Source organism: Lagenorhynchus albirostris, chromosome 2 (genome assembly GCF_949774975.1).
Source record: "Lagenorhynchus albirostris chromosome 2, mLagAlb1.1, whole genome shotgun sequence".
Lineage (NCBI taxonomy): Eukaryota > Metazoa > Chordata > Mammalia > Artiodactyla > Delphinidae > Lagenorhynchus > Lagenorhynchus albirostris.
In genome coordinates this window covers 16,401,502-16,416,352 of record NC_083096.1, presented here as the reverse complement: position 1 = coordinate 16,416,352, position 14,851 = coordinate 16,401,502, and the positions used below count along the sequence as shown (strand labels likewise).

Here is a 14,851-nt window from a genome sequence, read left to right as displayed (position 1 = left end):
GGGTATTAACAAGAAGACCTGCTCTGCTGGTTCTTCCCCAGGCCTTGAGTAGGGTCAAATAGAACAGTGAAAAAGGTCAGAAAAAAGATGCCTGGCAAGATTATGAATACCACTCGCATTCTACTTCCTAATATCTCTTGAATCTACCAGGTTCTGTCCATCCTACTGCCACTATCTTGGTCAAAACCTCCATTTTCCCTCCAGTGGACTTCTTGCCAGTGGTTCTCAATCTCAGAAGTTTTTCCCCGAAGGGGCCTTTGGCAGTATCTAGAAACATTTTTGGTCATCCCACTGGGGCATATTGTTGGCATATAGTGATTGTTCTGCTAACCATCCACAAGGCACAGGACAGAACTCCACATCAAAGAATTTTCTGCCCCCAAATGTCAATATTGCAGAGGTTGCCAACGCAGCCCTAGCCCCTGCCCACCCCTCATCTTGGACCACTCTCCTCCTGACCTATGCTTCAGGCATGATGGATTTCTTTGTTTCACAAAATTTCCATCTCATCTCCCATTTTCAGTCCCTCGTGTATGTTATTTTCGCTGAAGGATATACTCCCTCCCCTACAACTCTACCCTCTCATTACCTAAACGTTATTTTGAGTCCCTTCCACAAGGAAACCTTGTCCAACATCCACCCAGGCTCTTATACACTAACAAGCATATTTAGGGTCATTTCCAAACCTGGGTGGAGCTGATAATGAAATCCTCAATATTGGCGGCTGGCCAGTGAGAGAGGATGTGATGGACATGGGTTTCGCAGGGCATGGAGCAGACATGGCCGAGTGCTGACCCTTCCCTACTTAAGTTTTCTATTTGAAATGATTGTTAACTGACAGACATTTTACTGAAATAAATTCCAAGCACCATCTGTGCTCCAGCGATTGTGTCAGGTAAAGAAGGGCGAGAAGAATACCGAGATGAACATAACATGCTCTCACATCGTGTATTGTTCAAAGTGCGTACCAATTGCGAAGAGCAGATGAGGAAGTGACTAATCTGATCTCTATTGGTGTTCATAATCATACAATAAATTTTCACTGAGTATCTACTAAACGCCAAGCATTGTGCAAGGTGCAGGGCATACTAAAGGCAAATAGCAAACCGTTTTTACTCTTAAGGTATTTCCTATACAGTGGAAATAATAGCTAATTTTACTGGACTTCACAATTCCTTCACATGTATTGTATCTCATTCCTTCCCTCACACTTTCCGCATGAATCTGATGTTATAATTATGCCAAATTAACAGAGGAGGAAGCTGAGCTTTGGAGAAGACAGTTAAATAGAATGAAATATTTTGAGTGAAGGGCCCACGTCTGCCTTATTGTTTGTAACTCCAGTGGCCAGCTCAGAGTGGGTGGTCATTATGTACTTGTTGAATGAATGAGTAAACTTCTTTGCCAAAGGTCACAGCTTAGTAAGTGATGCACTAGGATTCCCTGCCTTCCAAATTCATACTCATTCTTCCACATCAGATCCTTGAAACAGTTTCATGTCTGCCTTTAATTAATGTCCGTTTGTCTACTAGGTGTTTAATCCATGAGGTATAAGAAGGACACCTATAAGAGGAAAGGGGAAAGAGACATGCAGGCAAAGCAAAAGGGATGCTCATGATTCATTGTTTCTCTCTCTCCCTTCAGCTAGTTAGAAGCCCCTGGAATAACAGGCTAGTGCTTTAATGAATCCCTTTGACTCCCCCTGTTAATGGCAAAGAGTATTCAATTTTACACAGAAGTTATAACAGAGGAAAACTTCCACAGCAGATGGAGTCCTTTAAAATTATGTTTCATTTTCACAACTGTAGACGTAAATTTAAGTAAATGAGATCTCTCGTGTTAGTTGTGAAGGTTTTGATGGTTTCATAAATCCCGTGATATGCCTTGGGTGTTAACTATAGTTAACTTTTGGAAGTAGGGTCAGGAAAGTTAGTGAAGGGGAAATTATACAACAAGGTGGGTTTTTTTCCCCTTAAATTGTTGAATACGTGTTCTTTTGGAAACAAAAACACTAATTCAAAAAGATATATGCGCCCCAATGTTCATAGCAGCATTATTTACAATTGCCAAGATATGGAAGCAACCTAAGTGTCCATTATTAGATGAATGGATAAAGAAGATGTGGTACACACACACACACACACACAAACTCACAATGGAATATTACTCAGCCATAAAAAAAGCACACCATTTTGCCATTTACAGCAACATGGATGGACTTGGAGGGCATTATACTAACTGAAGTAAGTCAGACAGAGAAAGACAAATACTGTATGATATCACTTATATATGGAATCTAAAAAATACAACAAACTAGTGAATAAAACAAGAAAGAAGCAGACTCGCAGATATAAAGAACAAACTAGTGGTTACCAGTTGGGGGGCGGGCAGTGGAGGGGGAAGTATAAACTACTGGGTATAAGATAGGCTGCAGGATGTATTGTACAACATGGGGAATATAGCCAATATTTTGTAATAACTGTAAATGGAAAGTAACTTTTGAAATTGTGTAAAAAAACTTTAAAAAAATTTTTAAAGAGTTCTTTTGGGGAAAGATCTTATGGGAACTTTGTATAGAGTATATGAGTAATTATAATGGTGTCAAGAAGATATACACACACACATACACACATATATGTACTGTGTCATTAGTAACTCATTTTGAATAATCATATACTGAGGGTGAAAATTAGTCCTGGCATTTGTGTCATATTAATCCAACCCTGGACAGGTCATGAATGTTGGAAACCTGATACAAAATGGTCTGCCATTCATAACTCCAAACCTTTCTTTTTTGGAGTCACAGTTGTGAGTTGTGGATGTTACAGATGGTGGCGATTATCATAACGATTATCGTTATGATTATCTAACCTTAAACTGAGAACTACTGCCAGGCAGTCTTGTCTGAAAAGCTCTTAGGCATCAACACTGCAGGAAGACCATGACATAGTATCTGAGGTTAGGCTTGCAGAGGCTGCCAGAATTATTCTCCCTCCATCAAAGGAGTTTGATCCCCAAACCTAAGCTCTAAATGCAATCTAGCAGTTATGTTTGCCTGTTCCTGCCTGCCATAAAGAGCATGACCATATAAGTGTGATACTTGGTAAACTTTTAGAAGGTGAAAGGGAGCTAGGCCTAAGCCATGACGGTTTTTAGAGGAAAATATGGAAGAAGAGAGTTGAGGACTTTTTTTTTTTTTTTAATTTGAGGATGTAAGGAGGAATTATTAGAAGTTCAAAATCAATTCTGAGGAACTAGAGCATAATCAAGACTGGCTACTGACATCATTGACCAAGAGGCAGGTCCAGTTTGAGAGAGGACATCAAGACTTCTGCATGGTGATTCTCTGCATTCCGTGTAATCAGTGCCAGTCAGTCTGAGAGTCTGTTCAGGAGACTATGAGAGATACCAGAACAGATTCTGGTTCAGGGACTGCTAGGAGAAAATGGGAAGGAGGAAGTAAGTCACGTTCCTATTCACCTCTGTATGAGTTTCCTAGGGCTGCCACAAAGTACCACATACCAGTTGGCTTAAAATAGCAGAAATTTATCCTTTCATCATACTGGAGACTAGAAATTTGAAATCAAGGTTTTAGCAGGGTTGGTTCCTTCTGTATACTCTGAGGGAGACAGATGTTCCATGCCCCTCTCCTAGCTTCTGGTGGTTGCCCGCCATCCTTGGAGTTCCCTGGCTTGAATATACATCACTCCAGTCTCTGCCTGCATCGTTATATGGCATTCTCTCTCCGTCTCTGAATCTCTCTCTCTTTATAAGGACAGCAGTTATTAGATTTAGGGTGCACTCTAATACAGTACAACCTCGTCTTAACTCGATCGCATCTGCCAGATAAGCTCACATTACAGACACCAAAGATCAGGACTTCAGCATATCTTTCTGGGGAAGACAGTTCAACTCATGGCAACCTCCTTCCCTCTCTTTTCTTTTTTTTTTTTTTTTGTTTTTTAAAGAAGATGTTGGGGGTAGGAGTTTATTAATTTATTTATTTATTTTTGCTGTGTTGGGTCTTCGTTTCTGTGCGAGGGCTTTCTCCAGTTGTGGCAAGCGGGGGCCACTCTTCATCGCGGTGCGCGGGCCTCTCACTATCGTGGCCTCTCTTGTTGCGGAGCACAGGCTTCAGACACACAGGCTCAGCAGTTGTGGCTCACGGGCCTAGCTGCTCCGTGGCATGTGGGATCCTCCCAGACCTGGGCTCGAACCTGTGTCCCCTGCATTAGCAGGCAGATTCTCAACCACTGCGCCACCAGGGAATCCCCCTCCTTCCCTCTCTTATGCTAGGGTGTCTTCCACTTGTCTTCACCCAGCTGCCACTCATTCCTGATATGTCACAACCTAGCTGTCACAAGACTTGAGCATCCGTTTGAGCTGTCTCTCACATAGTAGACACTGTCTGGATCGGTGTTCTCCTGCAGCACGCTGGATTTGTGATTTGGACTGCTGGCCCTTTCTTTGCTCTGCAGGTGGGAGTGGGTGGGGTGAGGGGATGGGGGGAGCAGCGTCACACTTGTCTCATTGTTCCCAGCTCCCTCCCAGGTAGCATTGATTGCATCCGGCATCTGGGCTGTGTCTGTCATCAGCAGTGAGGCCTCAGCTTGTCTCTGAGCGATGAGTTTGCCATTTATGAAGAGTTTGCAGTCATTTTGCATCCTCCTTTTCATGTCTTTCTTTGCTCTCTGGTACACTCAAATTCTGACCAAAGAAAGGACAAAAATAGGGACTCACAACTAAACACTGATGCAGTTATGTGTGAAATCTTTGTTGCAATTTCCCGTGTAAAACATTTTTCTCTCTCAGTAATACTTTGCAGTACCATGAGATTCTGAAGGGAGGGAGAAATGTTTTGCTGTTGATTGCTATATAACTTGGAAGCTATCACTATTCTTTAGAGTACAGAGGTGACAATCTCTAACATTAATGCACAGTTCCAAGGGGGACTGTATACTGGGATTCATATTTTCAATATAATTGAAGGAGGGGATCCTACCGTAATAGAAGCTGTAGATATGAGTAACTATACAAGTCCCACAAATCCAATGCTCTTTTAAATTAATTTAATTTAATAAAGCCATAATTTCCAGTTTCCTATGTAATCTGAACTTAATTTTTTTAGAATAATAAAGTCCAGAGTTTGAAGGAAAAAAATTTTTTTTTGCTGAGATGGGAATAGTAAGAACTAAAAGAGAAGAAAATTATGCCTTCCAAACGCTATCTCAACAGCAAGAAGCAGATAAAAGGCTTTCTGTTTTGCTAGCATCTTCTTATTGTTACTACAGCTAAAATATTTTTAAAGAGAGGGTTATTGATAAAAAAAATTTTTGAACACCAAATAAATTTCTATTCATCACAAAGGCTTTTCTTTAACTGTCTTTGCTAAAATAGAAATGTTTAAAGGAAAAAAAAAACAACAACAACAACAGGAAAATCACCTTAAAAGGGACCTGGAAAGCACCAGACTCCATAAAAATATTCCCATCTTGCCTGCTTCCTTATTTGTATTGTGTTACATTTCCTGCAAAATGATCTTGTTATTGTTTCAATGTACAGAAATGCAAATTTATTTGCCTGACCAAGTGCAAATACTAAGCCATTGAGGAGAAAGAAGTGGTTGTTTCCAAATTAAGGACTTAACAATTTTCTGTCCCTGAAGACCCTCCCAGGATGCCATGAAATGCACAGCCACGTCTGAAATCTGAAAAAGTGTCCTGTGACCCTGTGGTCAGTTCTGCAATGGCAAGAGGTCTTTCCTCCCTCTCTTGGGGGGAGGCCATTGCCGGCCTCACTCTCGAATTCTTTATTTGCATGTGCTAGCCTTTTTATTGCAAATAGGGCTCTAAATCTTACTTTAGAAATGGATATTGCACTGTGTGCAGGTGGCTGCGCGGTAGAAGCTATCAATAATGTTAGTTATGAAAACCTGATCATAAGTGTTTTTAGTCCATTAGCCATTTCACTTTATTTATGTCCCCTTTCAGGCAGGATTTGAAGGCAATATTCAAAAGATGAAGTCTGGATGAAGAGCAACACAAGAGGATATAAAACACTGTCACATCTTTTCATGCTAGAAAATATTTCTTCCTTATATTATTTTTTTTTTAAACAGCTCCTAAAAATAAGTAACCTCTGGGGGAATGAGGAAGGCAGGAAGAGGAACTGGGCCAAGCACAGATATATTTAACACCTATTTATCCATCTATCTATCTATCTGTCCATCTCTCCCTTTTCTATCGTTACATTTAATTACCTTTAACGCACATTACCAAATTTTAAAAATTACTTATCACACCCCCAATGTACCTACAGGCAAATTGGACCCGTTTTGCTTCATTTCAGCTCCTAACAGAAATTCAGCTCATGATTTATGAATAAAGTCCTATTTGCTGTTATGTGCTGCTTTATTTTCCAAAGAGCCTGCAGTCTAAACAGTTACACCTGCAAGGAGAGAAGGTTTCTGTGCCTTTTCCTGGTGGACAGTGGCCACCAACTGTTGAGATAGCTGGTGTGTGGTTACCAGTTTAATGCATCCCCGAAGCCACTGCCTGATCCTCCCGCAGAGAGAAGCACATGCAAACGTCAGCCCACGGACTTCGCTCCAAGCTTCACCTCAGCGCAGTAACACGGCTTTAGCGATCACTTCCAGAGATTCGCTCCCATTTCACAAAAAAATGCCCAAGGAGAGCAGGAGAAGAAACCAGACTGGCGAGGAAAAGGATGTCTTGAATCATCTAACTTTCTGTTATATTAAAACGCATCATGAGGGCTTCCCTGGTGGCGCAGTGGTTGAGAGTCCGCCTGCCGATGCAGGGGACACGGGTTCGTGCCCCGGTCCGGGAAGATTCCACATGCCGCGGAGCGGCTGGGCCCGTGAGCCATGGCCGCTGAGCCTGCGCGTCCGGAGCCTGTGCTCCGCAACAGGAGAGGCCACAACAGTGAGAAGCCCGCGTACCGCATAAAAAAACAAAAAAACTGCATCATGTTATAAAAGCAAAGGAGAATGCATTTTTTTTCCAGGAGGTTAATAGGCATTTGGGGGTCTTTTAAGAAAAGAATCAAATGTTTAGTCTAATGTCCCAAACCAGTAAAAGAGGTGTTGTAACTCAGTGTTGGGCCCCATGCTTCATTTGAGCTCTGCACACTTAATGGTGAGTCCCTGACTTTCACGTTAATTTTCATGAATGACGATGCGTAAGTGATGTTTTAAATCCCCGTGCAGACCCAAATGAAGGTGAACCCTAGCAACCTGAGTTACCTAGTCCTTCTCTGTGGACTCATTTCTAATTGAATGTTAAGATCAAAGTTTAAGTTTATAAGAAAGAAAAAACAAGTGCAGATAAATAGTTATTATCTGACATCCTTATGAAAATTCATGACCTGCCGTTTTATCAGAGACCTTCTAAGAATTCTAATTGTGAAGTCTGCGGAGCTATTAAATGGCTAGTACACTTCAGTCTCTTGATAAGAAGTGAGTTAAATAATTGTCCTGTTTAACTTGTGCTTGTTAACCTTTAAGGTCAACTAGTTTGAACATACGTTTAATGAAATCCTGGAGCCAGAATTTATGATACCGCTGCTGAATGTTAAATTGGACAATTTACATAAGCAGGACATTAACCTTCTGAGCACTAAATAGCATTTTAGCACTTAGCCACTGGGGGCAATAAGAAACATGTTCTATATATTTGTGATAAGCTTGCCTGGAAACTCTCATGATGACCAATTGGCCTACCAAGTTTAGCAGCATAATTAAATGAATGGACTCAGCCTAAGTAAATGATCAGTGCTGTGTACAGTATATCATTATAGTTCGAAGGAAGAAAAAAAGATATGAATAATTTAATAATACATTACTAATTTATCAATGCTAAGTGACTTCGAGGTGGCTCTTTGCAGTTCATTGTTTTCAATTCGATATTTGATTGACTGCTCATGTGATTAAAACTGAATGTATTTCATTTCCTACCAGAAATATATAGAAGCAGTAGATTTGATTTGATTTTTTTTGAGCTGAGATGTGTGGGGTTTTCTGCTTTGGTGAGATTACAAAATACCTACTACTGTGCACTGATTAGCAGGTAAACTAGGCATTTGTCACAATCAGATGTGTGTAGTCCCTACTCCTTGGTAGCCTTCCTGAGGGGAGGGCACTAACCCCTGCATTGTGCATAAGCCCAGCTTGCAACACAGCAGCAATTATCATTACGGTTTGGAAGGGTCAAGCACCAGGGAAAGCAATTTGCGCTTCACCCAGGAATGTTCCTGCTGATTGTGGACAGTCAATCCACTGGGCTGGCTGTCCAGGAGTTGCATTCTGTAAACTCAGTCTAATACTCGGGCGTACTGCTGGCCAAGCATGTATTTGGGGAAACAGTACGTTACCCTGCGGTCAGCTGGGGCCCCTGCCCCTTGAACTTCTAGGGTAAAACTGGATCCCAGTCCATTTCTGTGACAGTCCAAGACTCTTCCTTATATTTCTGAGAGGTCCTGGGTTTTTACTTCCTGTGCCTCTCTCTCTTAACCTCACTCTCATTCTCCCTGTCTCTGTTGTCTTGAGAAACCCTGTGTGTGTTGTCCTCAGCCTTTTAAGTAGCTTCTTCTAGACGCTACTCATGTCCGCCATTCTGTGATTCTAATGCCAAGCAGTCTGGTGAGGTCACATTGCTGAGCACCCTATCTTTCGCTGGTCTCAGCCTTTATCCATTCCTCTCTCCTCTTCACCTTCTTCTTTAAAGGAACAAGATTGTTTCTCTCCATCTTGCCGAGGTCCCTCTTAGGTTTACCTTCTACCCCAAAGAAACAACCATTTCTGTAAACAAACATTTTCTCCTTTCTAAAGGAGAAATCGTAAGTGTTTTCACATCTAGTTGCAAAAGAATGGGAATATGGTACAAAGTGAAGCGAATATTTGGCAAATATCTGGTTGATCTGCTTGACGTGGCAAGTCAGGCTATGCGTGGTAAGTGCTCCCTTTCTGAAGACATGGCTTCCTGATCTGAACCACAGCCTGCTTCAGCAACAACAAACAATAATAATTCCTGGCATTTTTACACTTCAGAGAATGCTCTGCTGTATATGGTCTCATCTCATCCTTGAGAATCTGAGAGGCTGTTATACCAATTTCCCACACATGAAATTATAGCTAAAAGATTTAAGTCCCTTACACAAACCCTGCCCTGCTAGTTGGTGACAGAACCAAATTAAAAATTTTTTTGTCTGCTTCCAAGTCCAGTGCTTCTAGGTTGGCATGACCCATGTGTTCCGATCATTGTTCAGATCCACAAACATAGATTGCACACCTATTATTATTTATTAATGTTAAAATACTTCTAAGTAATTTATGTACATGATAAAAGATAGAACAATACAAATAATTATGTAGTAAAAAGTAGACTTTCTCTTTTCTCTGAATCACAGTTAACCCTCTCCAGAGACAATACCAGGATCTTGTAGATCTTCCCAGTGATATTCTATTTTGCATGAGTTTGTATGTCTATCTTTTAAGGTCTGTTTGGTAACTTACTGCTCATACTAGTCAGAGCCTTGACTTTTCATGTAACAATATGTCTTGGTGACTGCCGTATTAGCACACGTTAATCTATTTAATTTCTTTTAAGGTTGCACAGTATTCTGTGTATTTGTCATAATTTATTTATTCTTCTGGTTCCATCTAAATTGTGTGTCTTTTCCTATTACATACAATTTTAAAATCTTTGTAATACATTTTTATATTTGAATTCAAGTATATCTGGAAGATTAATTTCTTATTTGAAAAGAGTCATTTCTGATACTATTCCTGGCCATGCACTGGTTACTCAGCTTGGCGCCAAACTACCCCATTGCAGAAAGCAGGCTTTCCTATTGATGTGTGTTCTATTTTGCTCTCAGTTGATTTAACTTCATTCCATCTTTCTAAAGTAAGCTATCTCTGGGTTTGAGAACCAGAATTAGGAATATAGCAGAACATTAGGAAGTTAACTGAGACAGAGTATCTGGCCAAGGTAGAGTCAAGTAGACATAGTAAAGGGTTTAGACTCTGAAATAATACAGACCTGGGTTCAAGTGGTAGCTCGACGGATTACTAGCTATATAACGTGGGCAAGTTACCTAGGCTCTAAGTCTGTTTTTTGCATTCTTCTCTATGTGGCTAATAATAGCACCGACATTCATATAACCGTAGCAGTATGAAATTGCATAATGCTTGTAAACACACAGTTTCTGGCTCACAGGAAGCAGTCAAAAAATCTTAACTATTGTGGACTATTAATATTGTTTAAACTTTACAAAATAATTGACTAGATAGCTGAGTCAATCCCAGACAAAATTTGATTGTTCATTTTTAATTTAAAACTGTTTACATCAAGCTATTACTTGACAATTTTTACTTGGTCAGAATAACAGCCAGACAATTCTGTTGACCTAACATTGTTTAGAACTGTCTTATAAGTAGATATGGTCCAAGCTTTAGCAACTACTATATACACACTGTTGGGTGAGAAAAGTATTACTGTTCAGATAAGTGTTTTCAACTGAGACCTTATATGAAAATATTTTATAGGCATGATGTCTTATTTCCCTTCTCTGTTGCTAGTTTGCTTTTATTATTAATTTTATATTGTTCTGTAATGTGAAAGGACTCAAGTATGGGATTAACAGACACATACTAACATATATAAAATAGATTAACAACAAGGATTTACTGTATAGCAAAGGAACAATATTCAATATCTTGTAATAATCTATAATGGAAAAGAATAGAAAAAGGAATATATATATGTGTGTGTTTGTATATGTGTATACATATGTGTGTGTGTGTGTATAGAACCGAATCACTTTGCTGTACCCCGAAACTAACACAATATTGGAAATCAACTATACTTCAACTAAAAACAAGTAGAATTCAATGGAAAGCAGTTTAGCTATATAAATCAAATATTACATGTGCATATTTTTGAACCCAACAATTCTACTTCTAGAAATTTATGTAACAGAGATATTTGGAAAAAATCTACAAATACTGTTCCTCATATTTTTGTTCTATTGCTTCTACTAATAAAAAAGTAATAGAGTAAGAAAAAAAAAAGAACTCAGAAAGAATGCCTGGCCTTCACTACTTTGGAAACTGCCAGGTCCATGTTTTTTATATAGTTAGAGAAAAGGAAAGATAGAATCAAGTTGCTGGTCATCCAGATGCCTAGCCTGACTGTGGAAAGATGGAATCCTTCCTCTCGAATTCCCTATGAGGATCACTCTGATCAAAAACCTGCCAAGATATTTAATTCCTACTTGGACTGTACGAGCCCTGCTCAAACTCTGCAAGTTCGCCTCTAGACAGTCCATGACATTTCAGCACAGTGAAAATGAAGTACTTGGACTTGAAGTCAGAGGACCTGAGTTTGTGTCTTATTTGGCTGCTTTTGCAGCCTGAGTGGGCAGTTGCTGAAGTCAGCTTCTTTGTCTGTCAAGTTTTACCTACCTCACAGGAGCAAATGAGGTGATGGAAGTTTTTGTGAATAACAGAACATGGGGAACATTTTAGCAATTGTTGTTATTATGATTATCATTGAGACTGGAAATAATGTTCAGAGAGTCAGAGATAGTGTCTGAGGCCAGCAAAAGGAGTCATTTCTGGATAGCTGGCCCTTTTGTAATACTTTCCATTCTGTTTAGCATACCCTTCATCAGTATTTTCAGACCTCCTAGAGCTTTTCTGTTGGCAGAACTTCTGTCTTACTCCAAGGTCCAGCTTGACATTTCTATGTATGTGTGTGTGTTGACAATATTGCTGAATGGTTTTCTCACCTTTGTTACCCCTCAGGTAGTATACTTTGAGCTGACACAGCGGAAACTATGAAAAGTCGGTTTCTTGTCTTTTAGATCTTTCCATCATCTCCCTCCTAGCCTGTCATCCCAAGGGCCTCCAACAAATCACCGTGTGTTCTGGAAATGCAAAACCACTGGAATAATCGCCATATCAAGATGAAATGAGAAAGGTAACTTGCTGCAGAGAAACCCTATACACTTTATTCTCTCAAAGCTAAACAGATGTGGTTTATGGATTAGCTGATAGTTTGAGTTAGTTAAACCAACAATCCTCTCTTATGTGTTTGACACTCAAGAGTTAAAGGTGTCACTGATTCTTTTTTTCTCCTAATTCTTCTAAAATGCTCAGTGGTTTTGAGGAATTTCTGGCCAACAGATGTAGTAAGAAAGTATTTCCATCTTTGCTTCTGCCTCTCCTTTGTGGTACACCTTCCCTTGAGAATATATCAATACATTAACATTTTTAGGATAATTAGGTATGGAGAATAACTATTTTTTTTACTATATTATATTTTGTTTTTAAAATTTTCATTGAAATATAGTTGATTTACAATGTTGTGTTAGTTTCAAGTGTACAGCAAAGTGATGCAGTTATACATATACCTATATACCTATTCTTTTTTAGATTCTTTTCCATTATAGGTTATTACAAGATATTTAGTATGGTTCCCTGTGCTGTATAGTAAGTAGGTCCTTGTCGGTTATCAATTTTATGTACAGTAGTGTGTATATTTTAATCCCAAATTCCTAATTTATCCCCCCCACCCTTTCCCCTTTGGTAACCATAAGTTTGTGTTCTATGTCTGTGAGTCTAGGGAAACAGGTAGACTTTGGTACATAAATATCTATTTTGGAATCTGTAGCGCCCCCTAATGGTTGCCATGTTTATCCACTTAGAGTCGGCTTTTTCTCTTCAAACATACTACTTGCCAGACGCTAGAAGAACAGTAGTTTGGGGACATTTTTCAAAGGATGCAAATGATTTTATGGCCTTCTTATTGGCTAGTATAATCTTAGCTAGAGCATCTTTTCAATAAACATTTGATGCCTTCATAAGCATATTTCCTCGTCTCCTATTTACTGTTCTTCCATGTTTCCTATACTTTCTTTTCTTGGCTTGGAATAAATTATTTAGTTGAGCACCTTACACTATTTCCAATCAACATCTGGCTAGAAATCTATACAGACAGATTTTTTCATCTGTAAAGACAAACTCAAAGAATTTGAAAATGAAAATGTTGGTGTAGCCATCTGAAAAGCTTTGAACCATTCTTTCAACTTTAGGGCAACCATCCCCCACTTTGCAAGGAACATGCTTCCTGTTAACTGGACGGAAAAGAAATTTCTCTGACATATTTTCCACTCAGCCCTCTTCTAGGTAATTCCCTTCATTGCTTTGGTAAGTCAACCACACTAATAGGTACCAGTGATTCTGTGCCTGCCTTGGGCTAAATGGAACAGGTGAAAAAACCCTTTCAGGTTGTCAGGTATTAATGTAAAATACCCCTAGACCTCACTGCTTATTCATCTTCATCTAGTTGACTAATGCTTTTCCCATGTTGTTACATGTTAGTAAATTAAAGAAACCTTCCAGACGGTTCTGTCAACAGTTTACTGAAATGTACCTCATTAGCGAAGTTGAGCTGTCACATGAGTGTAATTTAATCCTATTGAATTATCACTCAAAAATGCCTAAGTGCTCGGTTTTTGTACACCAGATAGAACACTTGCTACTAACACGGTCACGTTTCCAGTTAATGAGAGAGGAAACAAGCAAAAAATATGCAGCATCTCCTCTGTCCCCCTGCCCCTCCTTCGCCAATATAGTGATACTAATGTCAACTCCTGAGCAGAATATTACGTTTCACTGTAGATCAGAAACATCCCCATGGATCATCTTCTTTTCAAATCTAAAAAGTAACGCTTGCATGCTGACTGCTACCTCCTTTATTTCCTTGTCCACTAACAAAAGGACTCATTGATACAGAGGCTAATCTGAAGGAGTTCAGTTTGCAGAGTCTATGTACAGCATTTCTTTAACGTTAGGGGAGCTTTTTATTGTAAGACATTATTTGTGACCTGATGGAGGTGGTATCATGTTTCATCGATGGCAAAACAGCACATGAAATTAATTACTTTGCTTTAGTTGTATCTTTATTGTGATTATTACATTATTCCAAGGTGAACTGTGTCAAGGGAAGGATAAGAACTGATTATAAGAGTTTGGGGTTTGGGGGAGTTTGGGGTTAGTAGATGCAAACTATTACATTTAGAATGGATAAAAAACAATGTCCTACTGTAGAGCACAGGGAACTATATCCAATCTCCTGGGATAAACCATAATGGAAAAGAATATAAAATAAGAATGTATATATGTGTATAATTGAGTCACTTTGCTGTACAGCAGAAATTAGCACAACATTGTAAATCAACTATACTTCAATAATAATAAAAAAAGAACTGATTATAAGAAACCCATGCAGGGTTAACATTTTGTGAAGCTCTCCTTTGCAGAACACATTTGTAACTGTTTCCTTGTGACAATTCAGGTAATTGTCACAATGTGGTCAAGGTGTGAGTTTTTCACTGTTGTGATTTGCCTAGTTGATCAGCCTAACCTGTTGAAATTGAGGACAGTCTCTTTAATAGATAAAGATGAACAGCCAAGAAATATATAAGCAGGTCTAAATAAATTAGCCTGACATATCACACATATACTGATGAGGTATCTGTCATAATCAAAAATGCTTCCTATGGGACGTGTCCTGTACTCTGCATCTTACATGGATTAGTTTTTTCACTTCTCTTAACAACGCTCAGTGTTTGGCTTTATTCTGATCACCATCTTATAGTTAAATAAGATGCAACTTATTGAAGTAGAAGCTAAGGTTATCCAGCTCACAAATGGCAGAACGAAAATGTGAACTCCAAACCCACGCACTTAGCATCTAGGCGGCATTGCAGTAGCAGCTATGAAAGCACAGAGTCAAAGCCTGATCATAAGTTCTGGATGCTCTAA

At 39.3% G+C, this 14,851-nt stretch overlaps 1 long non-coding RNA gene across 2 annotated transcripts in view; it reads left to right on the top strand.

Annotated features, from left to right (window-relative positions):
* LOC132515685 (uncharacterized) overlaps positions 1–14,851 on the top strand; it is a 44,055-nt gene that overhangs the window by 10,002 nt on the left and 19,202 nt on the right. For both annotated transcript variants that reach the window (XR_009539163.1, XR_009539164.1), the window contains exon 3: positions 11,887–12,002. This is a non-coding gene — a long non-coding RNA (uncharacterized LOC132515685). The remainder of the gene's footprint in view (positions 1–11,886; positions 12,003–14,851) is intronic.